The sequence below is a fragment of the Chaetura pelagica genome, unplaced genomic scaffold (assembly GCF_000747805.2).
Source record: "Chaetura pelagica isolate M959 unplaced genomic scaffold, ChaPel_1.0 scaffold453, whole genome shotgun sequence".
Lineage (NCBI taxonomy): Eukaryota > Metazoa > Chordata > Aves > Apodiformes > Apodidae > Chaetura > Chaetura pelagica.
The window spans coordinates 60,979-73,478 of NW_009952879.1; the positions used below are offsets into that span (position 1 = coordinate 60,979).

Below are 12,500 nucleotides of genomic sequence, written 5' to 3' on the forward strand. Positions count from 1 at the left end.
AAAGTGTAAATGAGAAATTAATGATTATTTAAGTAACACACAAATGGTCTTGTAATTAACAAAGAGCTGTGAAATTATTCTTGTGTTGACCTTTGTTTCTCTCACTGCATTTGCTATTTATTGACACTCATGTTTATTTACACTTATTCATTTTAGAGGCTGTGCTCATATGCTGTCTGTTCTAGATTTAAAAGGCAAAAAGAATTTATAAGAGGAAAAAAATGCAGGGTTTACCAGCCTAGTGGTAGAAAACAACCACTCAGTGTTTGTGAAAGAAAAAAATAAAAGTAAAGAGCACAAGGTAAAAAAAAACAACACTAAAAAAAATCAGGGAACAAACAACATCACCATTTGCAAGGAAGGGCTTTACGAATTTAGGAGTTTTTCCAAGAATGACAGAGAGCTCCACTGTGTTTATAGTGTAACAGCTCAGGATGTAATGAAATTACACTGCAGAGTACTTTAACAGTGTCATCTCATTAGACCTAGAGTTGGAACAAGAGAGCCACATAAAACAGGCAGCTGCAAATGACTCCATTCTCATCTATTCTCATTTGCTATTAAAAATACCTTTCGGCGGCTTTTTTCCTCCCTGACATCCCTACACAAAGTACCCTGCAAAGTATGATACATGCACCTATTTAAATTAACAAAGGAATGACTTATTTTAATCTCACTGTGCTTTGGAGTGCTTTGGCCATTTGGATGAGCAATATATCATTACATACAACCTTCCAGCGCTGCAGGCAAGAAACTCAGAGCGTGCAGCATTTGGTGGGAGCCAAACAATTTCTCTAGCACACAACTGTGTCAAATGCATGCATGTATTCATTATTGGGAAGGCGAGGAAATAGCTTTGATGTAGTGGAAAAAAGAAGATGATAAAAGCACCTCTGCAATGTGTGTGCCATTATCAATGGTGGCAGATAGACACAACTGCAGAGCCTCCTATGTGATTAGTAAATATACATATAATTGCTGTGGCCAATTATCAGAAAAATGAGATCGGTAATTACAAGACAGAAAATTAACTAGAACTCTTATTAAGGCTTTGTTTCCAATTCAAACAATTGGAAACCGCTGGAAAATACAATTAAATCAAAAGTAACTGAAGAGTAAAAGGAGAAGCCAAAATTGCTTTACAATTTTCAAAGACTTCTATTAAATACAAGGCCTGTTTGATATAACATGCCCAAATTCTCTTTGAACTTAGGCCCGGGTGAGGGAGAGGTTATTGCTTCTAAACTTATAAATGACATCAATATAGGAAGGTTTCCACTGGAGAGTGGAAGGAACACAAGGAAATAAGCAGCACAATTAAACTTTCTCCACTTCAAAGCACCGCGCACGAAAATTATCCATATTAATACAGAAAATGCAGAACAAAATGTCAGGCTTGCTTCTAGAGAGCAGAGCCCAGCTGGTTGTGTCTCTCCCCAGCCTTTTCTCCTGTCCAGCAGAGCCTTCCTGGACTTCCACAGTCCTGCTCTTCCAGGTGGGATAGACCCAAAGCCGAGCGGGTCAGAAATACTCTGCACACAGATGATAATTTTGGAAACTTGAGAGAGAAGTCTTGAGAGAGAAGCACCGGGAGCCCGTTCCCTGGGGAACTGGCCCAGCCACCTGATCCCCCCTCCCATTTATTTGAAGTCAAGAGCCAGCCTGGAGCTCGTTCCCATCGCCCTGGAACGGGGCTGCCAGCCTGGATGGGGGTGCAGGGAGCAGGACGGGCACGGGGCACTTCACACTCATTTGGAAGGTGATAATTTCTGCAATCACAAAGAGATGACGGGCCCATCATGGAGTGAAACAGCATCATGGGAGGGCAGGAGAAGCTGATGAGCTGCCCTGAAGCCACCAGCGTTCCCCTTTGGCTTTCCCAAGCCAAGCATCAGGGGTCATGCAGGCAAGGGAAGAGGCTGCTCCAAGGTATGAACCTTGACCACACAGCTCCTGCACAAGAGACAAGACCCTCCTTCTTAAGTAACATTTACTTTCACCTAGACACAAATAAACAAATGTGCTTTTTCTGGACCATTTTTTTTGTACAATGCAGGTGCCTCAGCCCCCTCCAGACCTGCTCCCTTCTGCCATGGACCTGGCTGGTTTGCTCTTGGGAGCTCAGAAGAGATTGTGTATTTGGGGGGCTGGGTGGAGATGAACACCAACTGGATCTCAGCATGAAAACTAGACACCTTAATACAGACTTCCCAAGAATTTTAGATGCCCCACACATTTATTGGCTGCTTGCCTGACAAACTGCAAGCCTTTGGGGAGAGCACCTCAATCTCTAGGGAATACTTGCTGGGAAATGAGGGCAAACAGAACAGTGCAGATAAAAAAATTAATTTCCCCTCTGTACATACGAACCAGTTGTCACTTTACAGCTTAGGAAAGGTAGGAACCAGGGAAGTACAGCCCCTCAACTGCTTCCAAAGGCAGAAAAGCTGCCCCAAAATGCTGCATTTTATCTTAGTCAGAAAGAGAAACCATCAATTCAGTGATGGTATCCTCCCAGGGAAACCAAGGACTGAAACATTTCAATTTCTGCTATTCTTCTATTCTAAACCACTTCAATAGTAAGGTGAGAGTATCTTGTACTTGAGTAGTTTCTAACCAGAGGAAGTGTTGCTACTGCTGCCTGTGACTTGAGCAATCATGACTTTGTGGTTATCAGCTAGAAAACAAAAATTTCCCAAACTACACAAAATAAATACATCCTGTATTGTATCCTGATGTTCCCTGGACTTCAGCTGACACTCAAAGGAACAGGAATATGAGGAAATAAAGCAAAGCTACACGTGTCTCCATAAAACCTACACTGTGTGATGCACTATGGTCACAGCTGATGCACTCACAGGGAAAGGTCCAGCTGCACTCCAATGCTTGCCTTTTTTTACCCACCTGCACACTGAAATCATCCTATAAAGGCAAAAAAAGTTGATAGACAAGATTTTAAAGGAGTGAGATATAGCTATGCTCATTTTGAATTAGAAAATGGTTGTTCTGTTTTCATTAAATACCAGATCTTTTAACCAACATAACAACGACCCATATATTGGGGATGCTGCTAAAATGACAGTAAAGACACCAACAGTTATTCCCAAGACTGGCTGTTGCCTTAAGCATCCAGGCAACATTTCCACAACCAGGATCTGCTGCAGAAGAAAAGATCAGCCCCTGGTTCCTCAAAACCAGCCAAACTGTGCACACACAAACATTGAGTACAGGGAAGGGCAACAGGAAAAAAAGTTTGAGTGATGTCTTTGCCTTGTGAATAATGAACAGTTCAAGAAGGTCAACCCATTACAACTGAAACCGTTTAATTATTAATTATGCACAATCTATGAGCAAAAGGACAAGTTCAGAATGTTTAATGTGTGGTAACTCCAACTGGACCCTCTCTTGGCATGTTGTTATTAGCACTTGTCAGCAAGGTGCTCAGGCATAAAGAAAAAAGCACAGCAGCAGAAAATCAGAGCTAGCAGGAGGAGGGAGAGCTTGAAACTTCAAACACTGCTCCTAATATTTAATTTATAGAGTGCCAAGGCTCTGGGATAAACCTTATTGACTTCCATTGAGTTAGGGGAAGTCACATTATCTAAATGAAGACCCGAGAAGGAAAATACTGAGAGAACCCCTCCAAAAGCACTCTCTTTTGAAGGCAGTGATAACACTAGTAGCTGTATCTTGTTTATTTTTTTATACAGGTTTGAAGAGAGGAAGAATGAACCACCTAATAGCATGTCCAGAAGTACAACCAATCCTTTGTAACCTATGCAATAAGAGCTTGAATTACAGGTCTGAGCATTATCCTCACCTACTTCTCAAACCTATTATTCAAAATGTCTCCTGATCTGCTTGCTCCCACTAAGCAGAGCAGAGCACAGATGCTACTGAGGCTCAGCAAATACATAACGTGCACAAACCCACAAATCAATATGGACAAGGCACCTTCCCCTTTTTTTGCCCAGCTTGAAGGTTTGCCTGGACAAATTGAAGAAGCAAATTCAACAGATTCTGAGCTGCTAATTTTCTTTGGAAACACTCTGATGTCAATGAAATCTTGGGGCAGCTCATGACTGGCAATATCCCTACACCAAAAGCATCCCAAGCTTTCCACCCCTTCAGAGGTCTTACCCCAACAGACAATTTCTTAAGTGGCATATTTTCTCCAAACAACAGAAAGTCTGAGATTTATCACAGCCTTTCAGAAGAAAGAGAAAGCCCACAACCTCCCTGTAAAAGGAAAATCAGCAAATAACAGCTTTCAAACCAAAACCTACAAGGTGATGGCAAAGCCCCAACTATGTGTTAAGATCAAACCCGTGTCCCTCCTGCTTCCTACTTCAGGGACCAGCCTGAGAGGCAGAGGTTTTACTTCCCTCTTCTCATCTGCTAACTCCAGCTTTTTGAAGGGTTAAATGTTCCCATTCCCCACAGCTCCTGCTGTTCTGCAACACGCTCTCCTCAGTGTGAAGGCTTGTGCAGAAGGAAATGCCATGGTCCTATGGCTCTATGGCCACAAGAGGGAAGTTAGCAGAACCCAGCAAACCAAACTCCAGCTCCTCTCTCCTTTGGGTTTCCCCAGCACACCCTGTCTTGGAAATTATCATCTCCTCTGGGCAGATACTCCTATTCCTCAACTCGTCCATTGGTGCTGAAATGGCAGTATTTAATAAATAATGTGTGTGCTTTACAAAGCATTTCTGGCTTATCACTTCAGCCTAAAAATCTCTTGGATTAAAGAATTTTTATGCACTCCAGCCTCCCTTTTCCTAAAGCTTTCAAAGCACACACCTCTTTTTATAGAGTAGCTGTATTTTCCTTTGTGGCCAACTTTTTAAAAAATTATTTTTTCAGACAAACTTAAGTTTTAGATGCACCAGAAATGCTGCCAGGTGCAATTTCATGTAGTAAATGCACTGTGGCTGCTGAGCTGTTTCAAACGAGACCAGCAAATGACAAAATTGTTCAGATTTACTTCTCCAAGGACAACTTTCTTTTACAGCATTCCTAAAAAAACCAAACAACAAACCACCAACTAAAATCCCCACAAACATTCTTGACTTTCCAGCCAATCAACTTCAAAGGCCTCACACAAACCTAATGGCAGGTGATTTCCTATGAGTAACAAGTTTGCAGAAGACAGGGATGTCTGGAGGTGGCTCAGTGGCCCAGACTTGAAAGCACTTCTGGATTGTCCCTGTTAAGACTCCCACCCCCAGCAGGAAGGTGAAAGATGATTACATCTCTGCACCAGGTCACTTCTTGCTCTTTTCTTAGTAGCAGATGCCAAATGTGACAAATTATACGCGGGGGCATTTTGGTGTGAAGTTTTGTCTGCTGGGATTGGAGTGTCAGCAGTAAACTCATTTATTTCCAGATCTCTAGCTGGACAGGAACCAAGGTCAAAAGGCCAGTGTTTTATCCACCAAAACACTCAGCCTACCTTTAACACCTCAAACCACCTGAGAACCAGCTCTTCTCCCAGCACTGCCACCTGCTCCCCAAATTCTTGAGTACCACATACATGACACCTCCCTTTGTACTGAGGGCATGGAGATGTTAAATAACTGGATTTATCACTGGATTTCTATACTAATTATTATATAATTAAAAATGGTTAATTATTAATTATTACATTTACTGGCCCAGGTTTCCCAGGGAAGCTGTAGATGCCCCCTCCCTGGAAGTGTTCAAGGCCAGGTTGGATGGGGCTTGGACCAACCTAATCATAGAATGGTGAAGGCTGCAAGGGACCTTAAAGACCACCAGGTTCCAACCTCCTTGCTTTCAACCTCCCTGCCATGGGCAGGGACACTTCCCAGCAGCCCAGGCTGCACAAGCCCCATCCAACCTGCCCTTGAACACCTCCAGGGAGGGGGCAGCCACAGCCTCCCTGGGCAACCTATTCCAGTACCTTACTATCCTCATGGTGAAGAATTTCTTCCTGATGTCTAACCTAAATCTCCCCTCTTTCAGTTTAAAACCATCACCCCATGTCCTATCACTGCCCTCTCTGGTGAAAAGCCCCTCCCCAGCTTTCCTGGAGCCCCTTCAGGCACTGGAAGGTGCTCTAAGGTCTCCCTGGAGCCTTCTCTTCTCCAGGCTGAACACCCCCCGCTCTCAGCCTGGCTCCAGAGCAGAGCTGCTCCAGCCCTTTGACCTAGTGGGAGATGTCTCTGCCCATGCAGGGAGGTTGGAACTAGATGATTTCTAAGGTCCCTTCCAACCTAAACCATTCTATGATTTTATGAAATAAGCCAGTAGATACTCGGGGCTGTTCAGGTGTCACTTCCACAGCACTGGCTATTTTTCAGGTCTCAGAATTGGGAAAGAAAAAGAAGAGTGTAATTAACATCAGAGATAATCCAGAGTGTATGACATGACTCCTACCTCTCACCAAGCTCTGTGGCTGCTGGTGTGGCTCTCTGAAGGGCCTTGCACAGGTAGCTGGGAAAACAGGTTAATCCTTTAACCGTAACTGTAATTGCTTTCTCTCTAAAACAAACATAAGAATTTTTTCCTCTCATTGCTGGTCTCTTGTCGATCATAAGCCAGCAGAGCACAGCAGTGTTTTGGGGAGACACACACACATTTCAAATAGCTAAGGCACAGCAGCATAAAACGCAGCCTCTACCTGTTCACACCAAAGGGACTCAATTGAAAAACTAAACCCATTTATTGTTCCCTTTTTCCTCTGTACACTCCCAATGCATTTTTATTGCTTTTTCATAAAACACTGCTGCAAATAATCAAGCATGACCATTGACATCCACAAGATTGAGTTTTAGGAACCATTAAATGAGCTTGCCCTCTTGGGAAAGCTCTTGCTCAGGTTGGTCTAAAGGTAATTATTCAGCAATTCCTACCTGTGGTTTTACCTTGTTCCCATAGAAGTCTCTGAATCTCATACTCTAGTAAGGTCACAGTTTCTGTCTCAATAGAAGTACACCCCAAACCAACTTACCCACCAGTCAAATGATGGTGGGTTTGTGTACACATGTGCACAAATGTGTCTATCCCAACACCACCTTTTATTGCATGGAAATCTTAAAAACTCCAGAAATGTTCCGGGTTAAATAGAGCTGTTCATACATTTAGATCAAACCCTGAGAATCCAAAGAGAAATTTCTTGAGGAAAAAAAAAAAAAAAGAAGGAAGTCTTGTTTCATTCTGAGCCTTTGGAGTTTTCTACTTCACTTCTAGAAATAGCAAAATGTAGCACTGAAGTACGAGGTTAAGAAATTGGGCATTCGAGAAGCAATGGCCTCCATTGATCAAGTGGAACATCCTGTGAATTTTTAAGGCTAAATAGAGAGACATAGTTAACCAGGTGAAAAAAGAAAAAGGGAATAGAAACAACTGTATAGGATACACATATTAAGTGCAAGTTATTTATTCCAGGGGAAAATTTGAAAATGTATTGACACTGAAATGCTTCACAGCTCAGCATTAACACTCTGCTAGCATTGACTGATGCTGCCACATGTTTCTAGAGTACTAATTTAAAAAGAAAAAAAAAGAGGTCTTTGATTTGTGGAGTTTGGAAAGTCCTTGAGCTAGATTAAACTGCAGTCTTGTGAGACCGAGTAGCTCTGTGGGGGCACTTAACAGACATGCTGAAGAAACCCATGGAAAGCTTCTCACTAACTCATGAAGCTATCAGGGTAAGGATTCATGAGTACAACTAATTAATTTTTCTTCTACATTTCTGCCTCACTCGTCAAAATAAGCAGGTTCTTCAATGCTGCCTTCTTTTTGTAAACAATAGGATTTACTCTTGCAAATCTTCACTCCTCAAGCTTTTATTGTAACTGGAATAACACAATAATTTACTAAAACTGATGGGCAAAAATAGAGTTCTTTTTCTCCCTAATCTAATACCATTTTAAAAAAAAGAAGCCAAACCCAACAGCTAAGTCACTATTGCACTGAGACAGGCAACAGAAACTGCTAAACCAAAATTAATTTATTTCAGGTTATGAAGAAGAAAGGCTTAGAAACTGGAGCTGATGCTTAACTACAGAGCTTGTGACCACAACTGCTCCAGTACAGCGAAACCTGGTTTACAGCAACCACCCAGGGGGCTGGCAATAATTGCTTTCCTAGAAGGGATACTCTAACTAAATAAAGGTCAAACCAAATAGCCCTGGAAAGCTTAAAAGAAAATTTAAAGGAGTTGCTTAAGTCAGAAGGACTGGCTCCTGGATGCATTTCACAGCACAAGTTTTGCCTACCCAAACTTCTCAGGCAGCAGAGCAGGTTCCTCTACAGGCAAAAACAATGGGATGGAAATGATGGGAAGCTGACATGCTGAAAACCAGGAGCTGTCAGCTTTGGCCTTCTGGGATCTTCATCTACAAGGTGCAATCACCTCAGTGTTTTGTTAAATACTGATCTGTCCAGCAAGCAGGAAAAATGACATTTTTGTAGGTTTATTAATACTGCAGCTGGAGTACAGCTGTGAAAGTAACTAAACTGTAATTTCCTACATAATATATTTTGACATCAAGATAACAGGGAAATAAGTAACTACAGGTTGGAAGACTCTTGAAAACAATGTCACTTCCCAACAGACTGCAAGGAATGTAGAAATATACTGTGATCAGAGCTCTGAAGTTCCTTCACCTCACATTTTGCTGCAGAGCCCAGTAACCTGTTGCTTACCAAGATGAAAATTCAGAGCACCCTCATCTACCTTTTTTAACTGGGAGTTTTCTGAGGCATTAAAAGGAAAATGCATCATTATAATCAAGGCTCTGGTCCCTACAACCTCTGCTGAGAAGTGGAACTTGATTTTGTGAGTGACTCTTGCAGGCATCAGCAAAGACAACACTTAACTGGACCATGCAGGTTGCCTGGGAGTTTCCTGGAGATTTGGAGGCTGAGCAGGGAACAGTTAAAATTCTTTGTCAGCTAAAAACCCAATCCTAATGGGAGGTATTCTGAGACCTTGAGCAGCAAGAGAGGCAAAAAAGCACTCTCATTTGACTTGGCCTCTTTGGGTTTCAGAGTCAACCCATCAAGTGAAAACAGGCAGCCTGCATTTCTCTGATGCATCATCCTGGGGGCCTGTAATACTAACAGTGTTAGTGTTTGTATTGTTGTTTGAATTTCTAAGTTCTCATCTGGAACAGAGTCTGATGACAACAACTTTTTTTCTTCTTCAGTGTATCTAGAGTTTTCAAAGCAAAATCCCCTTGCTGCCCAGATCACACTGCAAATTCTTTAGCTACATGCTCATGAACAACAGGGCCACATCTAGGACCTCATCCAAGCCAGGCAACAGCTCCTGCTTCCAGCAGGACTCCATTCTCCTTCATGTTGGAGTGTTTCTGGAAAGACTGCAGGCACAGCAAGCGATGCATGTCCTTCCCAACAGGGATTCATCTGCGCTGCTCACTGCTCTCCATACAACATTTTGGTGAGTTGGAGACAAACTAAGTTGAGTGCTAGAATATTAAATTACTCTCAGCTCTCCAATAAGAGCAGACTGCCTTTATTGTTGGCTGTTGTGCAGGATGAACTGCATTAACAACTAGTCTAGCCTCATCTTTGGACCAGAAGCAGGAGTCTTCTCATGGTGGGAGATGCTGCCACGATTAGGTCTGTTGCTTAAGTGAGCGTGTCTCATTTGTAGCTGGATCAGATCTCACTGTAAGTTACCACGTGCTAAAAAAATAAAGGTCCTGGCAGGCATGTATCCTGTCCTGGGCACACAATGCTCCTGGCTAAGTTTGCCATGAAAAAAATAACCCCAGAACCAATGCTATTAAAAGCCCAATAAGATAATTTAACAACAAATGTCGGGCGGAGCTGATTGTGATGTGAGAAGATGGTGCCTGATGTTTGCTGGTGAAATTATCCTGCTTCTCAAATCACTCATTCATTCTGCAGAATTTCTGCAAATAAAGTTAAGCCCTAGGAAATGAACAAAGGAACTTTTCAAACTGCTATAGTGACCTGCTATGTCTCATATATTTCACTAAGAGTTTAAAAACAGCTCAAAAAATCTCACTACTGCAGAACATCTAAAAACTCCCCTGGAAAGTTTAGATCCCACCTTACAGAGTTTGAGAAAAGTCCAGGTACTCCAGAAGCAACCTCTCAACTAGTTCAGTCATCAAGATATCCTATGAATTGAAGATGATTCTGAATGAACAGAACATTAGATCTTGGCTTCCTGCTGTCTTTTGGTAGAACAGTTCTACAAAAACCCAGGCTACCAATAAAACAAGCAACTAAAGAATTAAGATTTTAATGTTGCTTCAGTTTCACCTGCTTTAAAGACTTGTAGGTTCTCCCTGTTTTTAGCTGGCTCCAGGGATAAAGCCTGGGGTAAGCACACTGGCTGCAAAGACCCAATTTCAACAAACACTCACTTCTACAGAGCTCTTTAATCCCATTTTCAGAGGTCGAAAGTCCAAACCACTCTTTGTCACACAAAAAATCCATATTAAGAGACTTGAGGAAAACAGACCCAGAGTTTTCAGCTGCAACAACATCAGTCAATTATTTCTATGCCACGAAGCCTCACAGGGACCACAGATCCTTGAGGCAGCTGATCCCACCCTTGCAGATTGCTCCTCCCATGTCCTAGGACATGATGGCTCATCCAGAAGCTGGGGCATCACGGGGACCTGCACACTTTCTGTCTGGAGGAAGAAATGAGCTACAGATTGTCACTCCTTGCTGTTATTAAGGTGGGTGAGGAATTCAGCACCAGCACCAGGGGGTTCCTCTGAGGACTGTCTGCATGGTGCAGCTGCAGGGGGGGGCTTTGCTCCTCCCTTCCGTGAGGTTTAGCACCTCTTGACAGCCAAGGGAAAATTTGACCCAAAATAATCAGTCTTACAACACTAAGCATTTCTAATCTTTAATGCTCATGGCAGCAACAACAGCTCTACAGTCCCAGCCAGTAAAGAAACTTTCCCTCTCACAAGGTCCTTGCGTGTCAGCCAAGAAAGTGGGTCCCTCTGCTATTCCCCAGAAGATACATCTTACAAAAGACAAAGAGAGGAGGAAAAAAGAAATAGTCACAAGTTAAACACCTTTTGCTTTGAGGGCTCTGTACACAGGACAGGTGTGAGGAGGATCTGTTAAAGTCACACCACCCATCAGCTAGAACAGAATAACCCTTAATACAAATGTCCTCCAAGATACCATCATGCCAAGAGTTTGCACTTCCAGGTGTGGCAGCCACTACCTACACACTATATATCTTATTAAATGACCCCCTAACAATACAAGTGTACTGAGAAAATAATACTACAGAGTCAATCCATTCCCCTCTTCCCCCCAGGCTCTGGACTTCATGGCACACAGCTTCCATTTAGACATCAGGTGAGTTATAAAACAAAGTGAGCAGCATGTAAAGAACTTTCAGTTGAACTATCTCTGCTCTGGAACCTCGAGCATTAACATGCCCACGAGCACAGAGCACTTGAACCCACCAGCTCAGGAGAATGATGGCTCTCTGGCATACTGCACAACGTAAAATAAACCAAGAAAATATCAAAATGCTGATGTTAAACTTAGCTTGACACACAGATGTTTACAGGCTCCACAAAGTCTGTTGGTTAAAAATTTTGTGAGATGACTGGAACCATTCTAATCTTAAGGAAAAGATGTGAAAGCTGCAAGAAGCTCTATCATAATGGGCAGCTCGTTAGGTGTTTTAGAATAGTCAGTTTAGATTTAGGCACTTTAAAGTAAGCCCATTTAAAAGTAATACATCTAGCAGTAGCAAAACACAAGCAAAAATAAGAGCATCTTTAACTGACCTTTCTTAGGATAGAGACTGGCCTTTTGCTGATGGTGCTTTAGAATTTCCATGCCTCAAGCAAAGATGAGGTAACAGGAAGAACAATGGATGAAAAAGAGGAAAGGAGCAGAACTGCCTAAACACTTCCCAAAGAACCAGACCTGCATAAAGAGCCAGCACCACTGTAGGACTGGGAGAACTCCTTTACACAGAGGATATCTGTTCATTTCCATTTAAATGCATCCCTCAAGACCCAAATGTCACTTTTAAGAAGCAGTTCAGCCAAGACATTAAGTCATTCTCTAATAAAAGGACAAAAGTGTCCACAGCAGCAAGAGCGGCGGGTTTGGAAGCTCCTACCAGTAGCAGTTTCAGATGGAGACACAACCTGGATGGAGCATTGGGGCATCCCCCCTGGCCATGAGCTTACCTCAAGCTCCACAAACACGTTAGATGGGACAGGCTGGAAGAAGATGAACAATTTGAATGGACACATCAACACCCAGTGACTCCAACCTGATAAGCCAGCAATGATGTTCTGCTAGAGGCTGAGGCAAGTCTTTAAAAGTTATGGCTCTTTTTTTTTTTTTTTTTCTTGTTCAGACTTCCCAGTCATCATAATCATCTTATTGAACATGAAAACCAAAGCAAAACTGCCAGGAGTCTGCACTCAGCTCCTGCCCTACTGTCAGGAGCTGGGAGCCCCTCTTACACCTCCATTTGGGAAGGG

General features: G+C 42.6%; 1 protein-coding gene across 2 annotated transcripts in view; it reads right to left on the reverse strand.

Moving 5' to 3' along the window:
• The window catches only part of MAP2K5 (mitogen-activated protein kinase kinase 5), a 127,025-nt gene that overhangs the window by 23,757 nt on the left and 90,768 nt on the right, over positions 1-12,500 (reverse strand). The gene's annotated exons all lie outside the window — the stretch shown is intronic.